This window comes from Engystomops pustulosus, chromosome 6, assembly GCF_040894005.1.
Source record: "Engystomops pustulosus chromosome 6, aEngPut4.maternal, whole genome shotgun sequence".
NCBI classification, from domain to species: domain Eukaryota; kingdom Metazoa; phylum Chordata; class Amphibia; order Anura; family Leptodactylidae; genus Engystomops; species Engystomops pustulosus.
The window spans coordinates 172,978,505-172,993,395 of record NC_092416.1 but is presented as its reverse complement, the minus strand read 5'-3'; positions in this window follow the sequence as shown (position 1 = coordinate 172,993,395).

Genomic DNA, 14,891 nt, shown 5'->3' with positions numbered 1-14,891 from the left:
CAGCCCCATGTAATATACAGCCATCTCCCATGTAGTATGCAGCCAGCCAGCCCCCATGTAGTATACAGCCTGCCAGCCCCCATGTAGTATACTGTAGTATACACCCAGCCAGCCCTCAGTAGTATACAGCCAGACAGTCCCCATGTAGTATACAGCCTGCCCGATGTAGTAGTCAGCCAGCACCATGTAGTATACAGCCAGCCAGCTCCCATGTTGTATACAGCCAGCCCACCCAGCACATAAAAATAATAAACTTACATACTCACCCTCCAACTTCCTGATGCTCCATGCGGCTCCCAATGGCTCTTCTTCTATCTTCTCTATGCTGTAGTAGCCGGCAGAGATGCATCCACACGATCTGTCGTCTGGCACACACCATGACGTAATCAGCGGCGGCACCGCCGCATCATAGTGTGCACAGGCCGGCAGGTCCCATAGTCGCGTCTTTGCTGGCTAATACATCACAGAAAAGATAGAAGAGGAGCCGTGCTGAGGATCGCGAGCCGTGTGGAGCATCCCGGCGCCGGAGGGTGAGTATGTAAGTATGAGTATGGTTTTTTTTTACTGACTGTGTATGAGCCAAGGTGAGGTTTTTTTAGCACATTTTTGTGCTGAAAAACTCGGCTTATACACAAGTATACAGTATATGGTAAATTATACTGTTTGTAAAATGAAAGGTTATGTCATTTTCCAAATACTTTCTTATCAATTCCTCACAGTTTTCTAGATCTCTGCTTGCTGTCTTTCTATAGAAATCTGACCATGGTCACACAGGTGCACGGCTCGCTATAACCCACAGCTCTGATTACTCTCTGTGACAATAACGAGCCGTGCACCTGTGTGACCATGGTCCAATCTCTGTCCACTGGAAGTAATATAGAAGCTTCCATTAGTATTGCACCAAGCAGAGATCTAGAATTAACCCCTTCCCGCCGCAGCCCTTTTTCGTTTTTGCGTTTTCATTTTTCACTCCCCACATTCAAAAATCTGTAACTTTTTTATTTTTCCATGTACAGAGCTGTGTGATGGCTTATTTTCTGCGTAACAAATTACACTTCAAAATGGTGTTACTGGGAAGTGGGAAAAAAATTCCAAATGCAGTGAAATTGGTAAAAAAACGCATTTGTGCCGTGAGCTTCGATTTTACAGATTTCACTGTGCGCCCCAAATGACATGTCTACTTTATTCTTTGGGTCGGTACGATTACGGGGATAACAAATTTATATAGGTTTTATAATGTTTTCATCCATTTACTCCTGTACAAACATTTTTGGGGGGATTTTGCCATCTTCTGGCGCTAATAACTTTTTCATACTTTGGTGTATGGAGCTGTGGGTGGTGTAGTTTTTTGCAGATTTTGATGATGTTTACAATGTTATCATTTTTAGTACTGTATGACCTTTTGATCACTTTTTATAGAATTAAAAAAAACATTTTTAAATGGCAAAAAAGTGTCATTTTCGACTTTGGACGCAATTTTCCGTTACGGGGTTAAACGCAGTGAAAAACCGTTATCATATTTTGATAGATCGGGCATTTTTGGACGCGGCGATACCTAATGGGGGTCATTTACTAAGGGCCCGATTCGCGTTTTCCCAACGTGTTACCCGAAAATTTCCCATTTGCGCCGATTTTCCCTGTATTGCCCCGGGATTTTAGCCCACGCGATCGGATTGTGGCGCATCGGCGCCGGCATGCGCGCGACGGAAATTGGGGGGGGGGGGTGGCCGAACGAAAACCCGGCGTATTCGGAAAAACCGCCCCATTTAAAAACGGAAAATCTGTCGCGGAGCTTGCACTTACCTTCACTCAGCCGGCCTCGGTGCATTCCAGTGCGTTCCGATGCTCTTCAGCGCAGCAGCGCCACCTGATGGACGGCGGAGGAACTGCCTTAGTGAATCCCGGCCGGACCCGAATCCACCGCAGAGAAGGCGCCGCTGGATCGCGAATGGGCCAGGTAAGTATATCTGCCCCAATGTGTTTATGATTTTTACTTGCAATATAGAAAAGAAAAAGGACAGCTCACCGCACAGCACAGCTAATTCAAGGTCTCTGAAGTTCTTCAGCACGGACAAACTTTGCTTTAAGTCCAGTACAAACAGTAGAAAATATCCAGCTGTCCGAACTCCATATAGTCAAAGAAGCCTCGGTGAATATGGTTAAAAACAGTATTCGATCTTTATTTTCCACGCTTAAAACACTGCATAACGATGAACAGAGGGTGAACGCACAGCCACAGGTCAGCAAGTCTACGCGTTTCGGAAAGATTCCTTACTCATGACTGAATGTCGAATGTGCACAGGTGAGTTAAATTGTGCAATCGGGGATCACATGATCACACTCCACATACTGGAGACAAAACATTATAAAACCTTGAAAAATTTTGAAAAATAACAAAACATGGTTATAATACAATGGGATATTACAAATATGGTGTACACATTGGGGCAGATTTACTTACCCGGTCCATTTGCGATCCAGTGGTGCGTTCTCTGCGCTGGATTCGGGTCCGGCCGGGATTTATTAAGGTAATTCCTCCGCCGTCCACCAGGTGGCGCTGCTGCGCTGAAGAGCATCGGAACGCACTTCAATACACCGAGGCCGGCTGAGTGAAGGTAAGCGCAAGCTCCGCGACACAATTCCCTTTTTTAAATGAGGCGGTTTTTCCGAATCCGTCGGGTTTTCGTTCGGCCACGCCCCCTGATTTCCGTCGCGTGCATGCCAGCGCCGATGCGCCACAATCCGATCGCGTGCGCTAAAATCCCGGGGCAATACAGGGAAAATCGGCGCAAATCGGAAATATTCGGGTAACACGTCGGGAAAACGCGAATCGGGCCCTTAGTAAATGACCCCCAATGTGTTCTAAACAGAGAACAGCCTCTATATTTGATAAATCATATCTTGTCTTTTGTTTAAACTTAGTGGATATCTGGTATCAAGAGAAAAAATCCAAAAGCTTTCTCTGTTTAATAATTTGCGCCTGTGGTCCCCTCCCCGCAGTGGTTTACAAACTTTTTCAACGGCTGTCACGGTAAAATGAGAGCAATTACCATTATGTATGGTTTGAAAATGCCGCAATGCCATCGATATGTTCACAGCTTGTCTGTTTTTTGCGTCTGATAAATGACGCCTAATTCTGGTTTTTAACCCCTTAAGGACGCAGCCTGTTTGCAGCTTAAGGCTCAGTCCCATTTTTTAGATTCTGACCTGCGTCTCTTTATATGGTTATAACTTTTGAACACTGTTACTTATCAAAGCGATTCTGAGATTGTTTTCTCCCCACATGTTGTACTTCATTTTAGTGGTAAATTTTGGCAGATAAGTTTTGCGTTTATTTACAAAAAAAAGAAAAAAATGATGAATTTTTAGAAAAATTTGCCATTTTCGAAATTCAAAATCACTGCGTTTTCAGGCAGATCGATTTACCACCTAAATAACTTGCCGAATAACATTTCCAATTTGTCTACTTTACATTGTCATAATTTTTGAAATGTTTGGATAATTTTTTTTGACGTCACGCGGCCTACAAATCGAATAGCGATTTTCCGTATTTTCGGAATTGACTATTTTGGGGATAAATACTGTTTGAAATCAAATTTTACATAATTAGCAACAAAACCCCCCATATAACCAACCCATTTTCAAATCTGCACCCCTCAAACTATCAGAAACAGCATTTACAAAGATTGTTAACCCCTTGAGATCTTCATAGTAATTGAATCAAAATGGCGGTGAAATTTAGAATGGTCAAATTTTGTCGGTTATACGTTCATTTAGCCCTAAAATTTACACATTTCCAAAAGATAAAAAGAGAAAACTCACCATAAAATTTGTTCTACAATTTCTCCTGAGTGCAGCGACCCCCCACACGTGGCTGTTACTTGTGTTATGGGGGCACAGCGAGGCGCAGAAGGGAAGGAGCACCCTGCAGCTGCCAGGATTTTAGTTTCCTCATTGGCCCCTTTTGAAGGCTATAAAATTTTCGCTTTTCCGTTATTTGGGCCATGTGACGGCATTTTTTTTGCGGGACGAGATGCTTTTTCCAGTGTTACCATTTTGGGTTTGGTATCACCTATTGTTGAACATTTAGGAACTTTTTTTGAGGTCATGAGTAGAAAAGCATCAATTCTGTACTGGATTTTTTACTTTTTTTTTTTCGTGTTCACCGTATAGCCTAATAATCCTGTTATCTTTATTCTATGGGTCGATACGATTACGGGGATACCAGACATGAATATTTTCTTATGTTTTACTAAATTTGCCAAATAAAACCCTAATGTGGGGAAAAATCTATCATTTTTGCATCGCCGTCTTCCAAGTGGCATAACATTGTTACGTTTTTGGCTACAGAGCTGGTTGATGGCTTGTTTTTTGCAGGACATGTTGTTCTTTGCAACAATATCATTCTGGAGTACATATGTTTTGTTGATCACTTTTTATTGCATTTTTAGTGGGATATAATAGGTAAAAATCATAATTTTTGGCGGGTTTTTAACGTTTTTTTTTACGGCGTTCATCATATGGGTTCAATAGTTAGTTAGTTTTATTCTATGGATTGTTACGGACGCGGTGATACTATATATGTGGGGTTTGTGTTAGGATTTAGACTTTTTTGAGCGTTATATGTCTCTTTATATGTTTTGGGGCTTATGGGCATTTTTAGTGATTTATAAAGTAATTTTTTATTGAAAAACATTATTTTGTACATTTTTTTACATGATCCACCATGGGATATGAACAAGCAATCATCTGATTGCTTGTTCTTGATAATACTCTGCAATACTAATGTATTGCAGGGTATTAGCAGTGCCAGCCTATTCAAATGCATAGGCTGACACTTTGCCTTTAAAATGACGTCACAGACGCCATCTTAAAGGCAATGCCTTCAGGCTTCTCTGGGGTCCCGATCGCCTCCCCCCCCCTGGAAACGGTGCGGGGGGGCCGATCGTGGGGTAAAGACCCCCAGAAGGCATGTTAAATGCCGCGGTCGCGTTGACCGCAGCATTTAACGGGTTAAACACCCGCGATCAGAGCCCACTCCGACTGCGGGTGTTAGCCGGGGATGTCCGCGGTAGATTACCGCTGAAATCCCGCGGCTAACGATGCCAGTTCGGCTGCTATACAGCGCTGAACCGGCATCGTCTCTGCGCAGTAGCTGTACTGCGCTGAGCGCTATTCGCGGGACTCAGCGCAGTACAGCTACGGCGCAGAGCGCTAAGGGGTTAAAGTGCAGGTAGTACAACCCACGTATTGGACTTGGCACATTACGCATGTTATGCAGTAAACAACATATGTAGAGTTGCAATTAATATAACTACGGATATTAAATGATTTTTGTGTAGCTGACATTTTGGACTGTTTATTTATATCAGTTCTAGGGAAAGGGGGGGGGGATTTGAATTTTTAGGTTTTTTTATTATAATTTTTTTTAAACTTTTTTTTTATTTTTACTATTTTTCAGACTTCCTAGGGTACTTTAACCCTAGGGTGTCTGTACGATCCTATCATATACTGCCATACTACAGTATGGCAGTATATGTGTATTTTACTTCTCATACATTACAATGTGCTGATATCACATTGTAATGAATGGTTTAACCCGAAGTAGCTTCGGGTCTTCGTGAGACCCGAAGCTACCATGGTGACGGATCGCTGCTCCCCGATGATCGCCGCTCACCGATCGCGGGTGTTACCGGTAAGCCTTTGCTGCAATATGCCCGCGAGCCCTCTTTATGCACCGGGACCGGGACTATTACGTCACATGTCGGTAAGGGGTTAATACAGAAAGTATATTGACTCTAGCCTTTTTGCTGCCTGAGGCGAAAATTCAAAAGCCCCCCCCCCCCAACCCTGTATACACATGCCTATACTCTTTGTATGTAGACAATCACTCACACACATGCCCATATGTATCAATTGTTTACCTCCTGAGATCAGCATTTTCTCCCTCTCCGGGAGGTGGAGGATACAGCTCACTCCAAGACCCGAGGTGCAGCACAGCCGCCATCACCCTACTCCCCCTTCTTCTCTGACCTGCAGTAATATCCAGCATTAACATGGAGGGGGAGGAGGGCTCTGAACAGAGTATGAACAGGGGCAGAATAAGTGGCAACTATTTTTCCCCAGTATCCTGGTCTATAGAGTATAAAGGAGCCCCTGCCTGGCTCCTGCTATAACACAGGGTTAGATACCGGGGGACAGGAGAAGGTCACATGACCTTCTATTTCCAGTTAACCCCTTAAGGACTAAGCCTATTTTTACCTTATGGCCAGATTTTTCTAATCTGACGTGTCAATTTAAATTGTAATAACGTTGGAACACTTTAATATACCAAGTTGGTTTTGTGATTTTTTTGTGACATTGAACTTCATGTTATTTGAAACATTTGAGTGATATATTGTTAATTTATTTAAGAAAAAACTGAAAAATAGCAAAAAGTTGTAAAAATTAGCTCTTTTTTTAAACTATTGAACTCTTAAAATTTTTGAACAAATAGTTATAACACAAAATGACTTCATATATAACATTCATCATATGTCTGCTTTGTGTTGGCAACATGTTTTAATTTTGTATCTGTAGGATGGTAGAAGGCCTTTAAGATATTTTTAAGAAAATTTCCAAATTCATTTTATTAAAGGGACATTTCATTTCTCAAGTGGTTTAATGGACCTAAACAGCAGAAAATACATAAATTACACCATTTAAGAAACTACACTCCTTAAATTATTCAAAATGTCTTTAAGGAGCTTTATTAACCCTTTAGGTTTTTTTCATAGTTAAATCAAAATGTAGAGGAGAGCCCAGATGGGAGAGGTATGCAGCTGGGCAGTGAATGGGTTAATTGTATGTGGTGTGCAAGTGATTTATGGTGTGCAGGGTCACTGTAGGCATCTGATCTCCTTCCTCTGTGAAGGAAAATGAGGAGATCAGATACTGATAAGGTGAGCTCAGCCAGGGAATGCTTTCTGCTGGGATTTGTCTGTCTGTACTAAATGACCAGTCACAGCAATCACTTGAGGTGATTTATGCACTGCTGCCCATAACATTGGGGAACGTCATGGTGGCTTGAGGGGTTAATTGGCTGATAGCTAAAAGGATCCTAACTAAATAGTATATGACCTGTGCAGGGGGGAGCAGAGAGCAGCTAGCAGGAACATTCTGCCGCCTCTGATATCCGCCGCCTGAAACAAGATTTTTATCCTGCCTCATGGCAGATGTGGCCCTGACTACTGTGGAGGGCACTGTGACTATTGACTACTGTGGAGGGCACATTGTCTTTTAGCTTCTTGTAGAAGCTGCAGGCTCTATGTACGTTATTTTTCCTTTGCTTGAAGATTTATTTTTTTTTTGGTTAGTATATAAACAGTTATTGGAGCTTATTTACTAAGGGTTGCATGCTGCACTATTGCTGACTTTGCGCCATTTTCGGGTTTTGCATGGCTTTGACAGGTATTTATCAGGCAATACGCCGTCATTGTGTCGCACGCGTTTGGATTGTGTGTCGCAGATGCGCCGGCTTTCATGCAACAGAAATCGGGGGGCGTGTCGTCGGATGATCCAACGGATTCGGCTGAACGTGGGATTTAACTTTCAAATTGTGTTGCAAGCCCAGGCACTCTGAAGACGTTGGTGAACTCCGTCGGACCTTGAGCGGGGAAGCGACACATGCAGGAAATCGGGCGCACAATCTTAGTGAATCCCAGCACAGTGCATTTTCGTCGGACAATGCAATTTCGGGGGAACTTGCTGGACTGGGTAAGTAAATGTCCCCCAATATGTGTGTGAGATATATATATACACATAAATACATACACACATACCGGTATGACTATAAGAAGGAAGGAAGCTGTTATACCTTGCAGAGTATTCCTATGTAGACGGTATAATAGCAGGAATAGAAAATGCAGGATATGATTAGGTGCAGGAATAGAGCATTCTCCCAATACAGGCGGACCCCTACTTAAGAACACTCGACTTACATACGACCATTAGTTACAAATGGACCTCTGGATATTGGTAATTTATTGTACTTTAGTCCTAGGCTGCAATAATCAGCTATAACAATTATCACTGGCATCTGTAATGAAGCTTTAGTGTTAATCCTGGTTCTTCTGACAACCCAACATTTTTAAAATCCAGTTGTCACAGAGACCAAAAAAGTTCTGGCTGGGATTACAATGATAAAATATACAGTTCCAACTTACATACAAATTCAACTTAAGAACAAACCTACAGACCCTATCTTGTATGTAACCCGGGGACTGCCTGTACTCCTGTAAATTGTTGTAGTGCAGGGCTAGAGAGATGAGCCAGGAGTGGGGTTAAGTGACATCACCTGAGAAAGGTGGAGTCAGGAGGTGGAAGGGGCGTGGCTGAGTGACATCACCTGAGAAAGGAGGAGTCAGGAGGTGGAAGGGGCGGGGCTGAGTGACATCACCAGAGAAAGGTGCTGAGCAAGAGTCAGTGAAGTGGAGCTTATGACAATACGAACTGGAGATTCTTGAGGTAAAAATCGGACGAAACTGAATTAAACATAATTTATTCTCAATGAGAAGCAGGATACAAATAATTTACATCGATGTAGAGATACGGGAGATATTTTCCTTCACACAGAGATTTGTGCTGAGAGACACAGACTCAGACTGTGAGGTAAAGCACTGATATGCCTCCATTTTTGACAAATTATTTACCTCTTCAAAGAAATATTTATTCATTTCTAGATAATTTATCGATCCGTTGACTGAAGTTGTCGGAAATATTTGCATCCTGTAACATATTATTTGTGAACCAAGGTCTACATGCTGTGAATAGTGGATACCGTGGGCTACTAGAGGCCCTTCCTATTGGCTAATGGAGGTCACTGTCACGGTTGTCTTTTTTGGGGGCACTGGGACTATTAGTTACAGTGAAGGTACTGTAGCTGCTGACTACTGTGGGGGCACAATGAGTATTGACTTCTGTGTGCCTCTGTGACTATTGGCTACTGTAGACACCATGATTATTGGCTACTGGGGGAGTATTAGTATTGGCTTTTGTGTGACCACTGGCTACTGGGGCATTATGACTTGGGTCACTATGATTATTGGCTACTCATGCACTGTGACTATTGATTACTGTGGAATAACTGGGACTATTGGCTACTCTGTGACATTGTTACTGTTGGCTACTGTGAGGGCACTATGACTAGTGATTAAAGGGCACCTACCACCACGATTCTACCTATAAAGGTAGATCGGGTGGTAGGTGGATGAATGGGACGTGAGGATAGCCCTTTTTTGGGCTAATCCTCACGTCCCGGCTATCAGTTGTAAACTTTAATGCTGGTATATGCAAATTTGCATATACCAGCATTAAAGTTTACTAAAGGATAGCCGGGACGTGAGGATTAGCCCAAAAAAGGGCTATCCTCACGTCCCATTCATCCACCTACCACCCGATCTACCTTTATAGGTAGAATTGTGGTGGTAGGTTCCCTTTAATGTGTGTGGCACCGTGACCATTGGCTACTTGGGGCCTAGTGACCAAAGCCACCATTACTGGACACTTTATTATTACTGCCTACTTGAGGCGCTGTAACTATTGGCTACTGTGAGGGTACTATGACTATTGCCTACTTTGGAGCACTTTAACTTTTAGCCACTGTGCGGCACTGAAACTATTTGCTGCTGTGGGGGCATTGTGACCATCAGTTGTGAAATTGGGCTACTGTGTGGCAGTCCAACCGTGGATTCTAAAAGCATTGTGACTATTATCAGCCTAAAAAATGAGGACACAGAAACTCAGACTGAAGCCTCTCCTCAGTGTTACTGATATAAAACACAAATGTGACAATAATCTGATAAATTTAATGTCAGTTCTACCTCCTCACTTCAATACTAACAGTGACCTAATTACACAGATTATTACACACATATACACACCTATGCACTGTCACACAAATAGACCTATAATCTAATACACTAACTACCGTACACATTGGCTGGTATGATGGATGTGTCAGCCTGGATATGTTCAGCAGACGGCGTCACTCTCCCCTTGTCCCTGGATAGTGGGGGGATGCTGCTGACATCCAGAAGGATAGGACACAGTCACATAAGTGCACAGTATTAAAAGGTTTTGGACAAAATGCAACCCAGACTCAATTGTAATGCACACAAATTTATAAAAGTTATGAATTCACAATAGACTTTTTTAATGTGCAAACCAGGACAAAAACCTAGCACAAACACAATGATAATCTGCCCCATCGTATTGACAGGACAGAGCAGACATGAAGGAGTTTCCCACTGTAATTACTAAGCAGAAATGGGAACACGCACACACGCCCCTCTTCTTCACCCTTTGCTGACTATAGAGTCCATAGCCTGTATAATAATAATTCCTTTATTTATATAGCGCACACAGAGCTTGCCAGATCAGTCCCTGTCCCTAATCGGACTCACAATCTAATCAACCTACCAGTATGTTTTGGAGTGTGGGACGAAACTGGAGGACCCGGAGGAAACCCACACAAACACTGAGAGAACATACAAACTCTTTGCAGATGTTGACCCTGGGACTTGAAACCAGGTCCCCAGCACTGCAAGGCTGTAGTGCTAACCACTGAGCCACTGTGCTGTCCTTGTTGCCTCCTGTACAGTTTCTTCCTGGCAACCAGAATGCAGGACTGGGAGAGGGCTATGACAGGCAGAGAGCAGAGCATTAGAGGACAAGCAGCTACAAAAATGTAATGAATGTATATTGGGAAAAAAAATATTAGTTTTCAGGTACTGCAGCTATAGAATAGACTTTAAACTTTAAAGTTCTGCTATAACAAATGGCTGTAGCATTGTACTAGCTCTTATACTTCCACCCGTTCCTCCTCATAGACTGTAAGCTCTTGTGTCACCCCCTCATCCTCATAGACTGTAAGCTCTTGTTTCCCCCCTCATCCTCATAGACTGTAAGCTCTTGTGTCACCCCCTCATCCTCATAGACTGTAAGCTCTTGTGTCACCCCCTCATCCTCATAGACTGTAAGCTCTTGTGTCACCCCCTCATCCTCAAAGACTGTAATCTCTTGTTTCCCCCCTCATCCTCATAGACTGTAAGCTCTTGTGTCCCCCCTGATCCTCATAGACTGTAAGCTCTTGTGTCACCCCTCATCCTCATAGACTGTAAGCTCTTGTGTCACCCCTCATCCTCATAGACTGTAAGCTCTCGTGTCCTCCCCTCATCCTCATAGACTGTAAGCTCTTGTGTCCTCCCCTCATCCTCATAGATTGTAAGCTCTTGTGTCCCCCCTCATCCTCATAGACTGTAAGCTCTTGTGTCACCCCCTCATCCTCATAGACTGTAAGCTCTTGTGTCACCCCCCATCCTCATAGACTGTAAGCTCTTGTGTCACCCCCTCATACTCATAGACTGTAAGCTCTTGTGTCACCCCTTCATCCTCATAGATTGTAAGCTCTTGTGTCACCCCCTCATACTCATAGACTATAAGCTCTTGTGTCACCCCCTCATCCTCATAGACTGTAAGCTCTTGTGTCACCCCCATCCTCATAGACTGTAAGCTCTTGTGTCACCCCCTCATCCTCATAGACTGTAAGCTCTTGTGTCACCCCCCATCCTCATAGACTGTAAGCTCTTGTGTCACCCCCCATCCTCATAGACTGTAAGCTCTTGTGTCACCCCCTCATCCTCATAGACTGTAAGCTCTTGTGTCACCCCCTCATCCTCATAGACTGTAAGCTCTTGTGTCACCCCCCATCCTCATAGACTGTAAGCTCTTGTGTCACCCCCTCATCCTCATAGACTGTAAGCTCTTGTGTCACCCCCTCATCCTCATAGACTGTAAGCTCTTGTGTCACCCCCTCACACTCATAGACTGTAAGCTCTTGTGTCACCCACTCATCCTCATAGACTGTAAGCTCTTGTGTCACCCACTCATCCTCATAGACTGTAAGCTCTTGTGTCACCCCCTCATCCTCATAGACTGTAAGCTCTTGTGTCCCCCCCCTCATCCTCATAGACTGTAAGCTCTTGTGTCACTCCCTCATTCTCATAGACTGTAAGCTCTTGTGTCACCCCCTCATCCTCATAGACTGTAAGCTCTTGTGTCACCCACATATTTCAGCAAAGAAAAAACGGAGGGGGAAAATGTAGGAGAAGGAAAGTTGTGAGTGTGATAAAATTTCACTTTTATTAATTTATTTAAAATCTGGAGTATATTCTCACACTGTAGAATCAAGTGTTAATTAAGCAACTAGTATGGCATTATTATGCTTTGCCATACTATGTCCTTGCCACATAAGTAAGAATCTTGTACTTAGGGATATAAGTTCAGGTGGGAGTCCCCTTGTATTTTATTTAAACCCTCCTGTAAGTATAACTGATGCCCACCACTAATTCCTTGTGGGGATCAGGGACTGTGTGGGTTAATGATGATATGTTGTTGAGATCGCAGGGAGCAGGTGTGTGTCTGTCTTATGACAGGACACAGCACTGTGCTGCTGTCAGCTATTGTTATGCAGGGAGATCCCTAAGTACAAGATTCTTACTTATGTGGCAAGGACATAGTATGGCAAAGCATAATAATGCCATACTAGTTGCTTAATTAACACTTGATTCTACAGTGTGAGAATATACTCCAGATTTTAAATAAATTAATAAAAGTGAAATTTTATCACTCTCACAACTTTCCTTCTCCTACATTTTCCCCCTCCCTTTTTTCTTTGCTGAAATATGTTACAATAGGTGGTGCACACCATGAGTGTTTTTCCAAATCTGAACACGTCTTGTGTCACCCACTCATCCTCATAGACTGTAAGCTCTTGTGTCCCCACATCATCCTCATAGACTGTAAGCTCTTGTGTCACCCCCTCATCCTCATAGACTGTAAGCTCTTGTGTCACCCCCTCATCCTCATAGACTGTAAGCTCTTGTGTCCCCACATCATCCTCATGGACTGTAAGCTCTTGTGTCATCCCCTCATCCTCATAGACTGTAAGCTCTTGTGTCACCCCTCATCCTCATAGACTGTAAGCTCTTGTGTCACCCCTCATCCTCATAGACTGTAAGCTCTTGTGTCACCCACTCATCCTCATAGACTATAATCTCTTGTGTCACCCCCTCATCCTCATAGACTGTAAGCTCTTGTGTTACCTCCTCATCCTCATAGACTGTAATCTCTTGTGTCACCCCCTCATCCTCATAGACTGTAAGCTCTTGTGTTACCTCCTCATCCTCATAGACTGTAAGCTCTTGTGTCACCCCCTCATCCTCATAGACTGTAAGCTCTTGTGTCATCCCCTCATCCTCATAGACTGTAAGCTCTTGTGTCACCCCCTCATCCTCATAGACTGTAAGCTCTTGTGTCACCCCCTTATCCTCAAAGACTGTAATCTCTTGTGTCACCCCCTCATCCTCATAGACTGTAAGCTCTTGTGTCACCCCCTCATCCTCATAGACTGTAAGCTCTTGTGTCACCCCCTCATCCACATAGACTGTAAGCTCTTGTGTCACCCCCTCCTCCTCATAGACTGTAAGCTCTTGTGTCACCCACTCATCCTCACAGACTGTAAGCTCTTGTGTCACCCACTCATCCTCACAGACTGTAAGCTATTGTGTCACTCCCCTCACCCTCATAGACTGTAAGCTCTTGTGTCCCCACATCATCCTCATAGACTGTAAGCTCTTGTGTCCCCACATCATCCTCATAGACTGTAAGCTCTTGTGTCATCCCCTCATCCTCATAGACTGTAAGCTCTTGTGTCACCCCCTCATCCTCATAGACTGTAAGCTCTTGTGTCACCTCCTCATCCTCATAGACTGTAAGCTCTTGTGTCCCCACATCATCCTCATAGACTGTAAGCTCTTGTGTCATCCCCTCATCCTCATAGACTGTAAGCTCTTGTGTCACCCCTCATCCTCATAGACTGTAAGCTCTTGTGTCACCCCCTCATCCTCATAGACTGTAAGCTCTTGTGTCCCCCTCTCATCCTCATAGACTGTAAGCTCTTGTGTTACCTCCTCATCCTCATAGACTGTAAGCTCTTGTGTCACCCCCTCATCCTCATAGACTGTAAGCTCTTGTGTCACCCCCTCATCCTCATAGACTGTAAGCTCTTGTGTCACCCACTCATCCTCATAGACTGTAAGCTCTTGTGTCCCCACATCATCCTCATAGACTGTAAGCTCTTGTATCCCCACATCATCCTCATAGACTGTAAGCTCTTGTGTCATCCCCTCATCCTCATAGACTGTAAGCTCTTGTGTCACCCCTCATCCTCATAGACTGTAAGCTCTTGTGTCACCCCTCATCCTCATAGACTGTAAGCTCTTGTGTCACCCCCTCATCCTCATAGACTGTAATCTCTTGTGTCACCCCCTCATCCTCATAGACTGTAAGCTCTTGTGTTACCTCCTCATCCTCATAGACTGTAAGCTCTTGTGTCACCCCCTCATCCTCATAGACTGTAAGCTCTTGTGTCCCCCTCATCCTCATAGACTGTAAGCTCTTGTGTTACCTCCTCATCCTCATAGACTGTAAGCTCTTGTGTCACCCCCTCATCCTCATAGACTGTAAACTTTTGTGAGCAGGGCCCTCACTTTTATTATTTCATATGACCATGATATTACCCTCTAGTGTCTTATTGTGTTTGTATATATTGGGGCTCATTTACTAAGTGTCCGAACGCCGCATTTTCGTCGGGTTTCCCGAATACTTCCGTTTTGCACCGAATTTCCCCGGTGCGCGCGATCGGATTTTGCCACATTGGTGCCGGCTTGCATGCGACAGAAATCGGGGGCGTGGCCGTCGGACAACCCGACGGATTGGGACAACCGCGGAATTTAAAAAAGGTTTTGTGTCACAAGATCAAGCACTCACATGCACCGGGAAGAAGAAGGTGA